This window comes from Phalaenopsis equestris, unplaced genomic scaffold (assembly GCF_001263595.1).
Source record: "Phalaenopsis equestris unplaced genomic scaffold, ASM126359v1 Scaffold000343, whole genome shotgun sequence".
NCBI classification, from domain to species: Eukaryota; Viridiplantae; Streptophyta; class Magnoliopsida; order Asparagales; family Orchidaceae; genus Phalaenopsis; species Phalaenopsis equestris.
In genome coordinates, this window is record NW_018164785.1 from 33736 (window position 1) to 36295 (window position 2560).

Consider the following 2560-nt stretch of genomic DNA (forward strand, 5'->3'; position numbering starts at 1 on the left):
AGTCTCAAGACCCAAAAATCATAATGTAATTAGAACCAAATTGGTCTATAAGAATAAACTCAATGTCTTATGTGACCAAATAGAATTGATAGATTTTGAAGAATCTTTTCCATCAGTAACAAGACTTGAAGCTTCTATGTTACTCCTAAATTTGCATTTCAAAAGGACTTTAAACTTTTTCAATTAGACGTAAAATATGGATTTTAAAATGTTTTATAGATCATAATATTTTTTGTAGAACAACCTCTGAGAATTGAAGATATTGATCACTCAAACTATGTTTTAAATTAAAGAAAATTTTATATGGATTGAAACAAGCTCCTAGAGCCAGGTATGATAGGCATAATTTTTTTTTTGATAAAAAATTTTAATAAAGAAAGAGTAGACAACACCATAATACAACAACAACAACAAAGCCTTAATCCCACTTTGGAGCCGGCTACATGACCCTTTTTCTCCATTGCATCCTATGCAGTGTCATATTTTCATTTAGTTCTAATAAATTAAGATCATTTTTAAATCCAAGTCTTCCTAGGTCAACATCACCATCTACTTAAAAAAAATAGGAGTTTATAATATAACAATTCATATTTATGTAGATGATATTTTATTTGGAAACTCAAATAAATCATCATCATGAACTCTTATTAATGATGAGTAAATAATTTAAAATGAGTATGTTGGAAAAATTCAACTTCTTTTGGGGGCTTCAAAAGAAGCAATAAGAGAAGGAGTGCCTTTATATCTCAAATTGAATGCTCAAATGATTTGCTTGAACAAATTGAAATGTTAAATCTAGTAAGAAGTACTAGCAATAGGCATGAGCTCTAAGCCACAAACAATAGCCATAAGAACTCCTTCAATTTGAAATCTATCACTCTAAGAAGAAATTTTAGGAGCTCAAAAACTAATGCTAAGCTTCACATTAGCAATATAGAATTCTTTAAAGGTTTTCATTTTTGTAGTTATTTAACAAGCAATATAAAAATGTTAGGCTACTTGATATAATCCTCCAAATTGATAACAAGGCTTGAGATTCCGTAGTTAAAACACATAAGAAAACTTAAGGGTGTCATAAATAAGACTGTAGGAAAAAAAAAATTAGGAAAATATTATTTCAGATTAATTATATGGTTAAGTCAAACAAAATATACTTTACAAGAGGCCTGGGCATTGGATAAAAAATGATGGAGGAGTTCATGATCTCATCCATGTGGTACAATACTAGGAAAGAACAAAAAAGACAATAAAAAATAATAAAGAAGAGCAAGATGAAGGTGCAGCAGTGAGCAGAATAACAGGTTTACATTAAAGTAGAAGTTGGATTCCCCCCTGGCTAAAGGATGAAACCTATGTTCAGCACTTTAAACTTCAAAGTCTTTTCTGTTTGTGGTTCCTCCATCGGCTTCATTTTTGGTGGATTCAATCCAATATTAAAATGCTTCTTTTCGTTAAAATCAAATATCAAACCAAAAATCACTCCTCTGTTCGTTAACTATTCTAAAAACAAAACCACCTCATTTCTTCCACTTCGCTGCCTCACCTTTATCAAGCACATTAAACCAAAAGCTTAGCAAAAAAGATAATTATCAGGTCACAAACTTGTTAAGAATCTCCCAATTCAGTATGCGGATTCGAGAACCAAGCATGAACATAAATCATCAATCAGAAGGATATTACCAAATGGATAAGTACGCGATATAAGAAAACCTGACAATTTTCCTCATTTCTTGAACACATTATGTTTCTTGAGGTTTTGGGGAAGGATTGAAAGAGATTGAACCCTAACTCTCACTGAAAATTTAACTACTGAGATTCAAGGTGCAGGTATATCGTCATTATCTAAACAATGAAACAAGCTGATCAAATGCGATGCAAGCGACACGAATTAAAACGTCAACAAAGAAAAAGGACCCAAAAGTTTCAGGTGATCGGGTGAATTAGTTTCATCATAACTCGTTCCGCCGGAGAAGAATGTTCAGTAATTGGCTAAAAAGGCAAGTTGACGGCTACATTGCATACCTACCAAAGCTCACTCCGGTACGAGAAGAGCTGAAGCAGCAAACTTCCACCATAGTCGCAAAAAACAGGGGAGGTCGAATAATGAAGAAAGCCGCGACGCATAGTATACAAAATGCGTTCATTTCTACATCTTTGAACATATCTTCTTCAATGTTTTTAAAAAACCGGAGATTTTCATACATATCACTTAATTTCTATGTATTTACAAATCTAACATTTAAATTTAAATTTTTACATATATGTCATCTTAGTTGTAGGAGTGTAAACGAGCCGAACCCGAGCAAGCTCAGGCTCAGTTCGTGTTCGGCTCTTTTATATTTCGAGCTCAATGAGCCGAACACGAGCTATTCATTTGCTTAGCACGAGCCATTCACGAACAAAGAATTGTTTTGACAACCCTAATCAAGTACCCATAAGATGTTTGATTGGGTCGAGATTTAAAAATTATTATTTATATTAAAACATCATTTGAATCTAATTTAATAATTTTTATTCTATTTTCTTAATTAATACTTATAATTAATTTTATATATATATA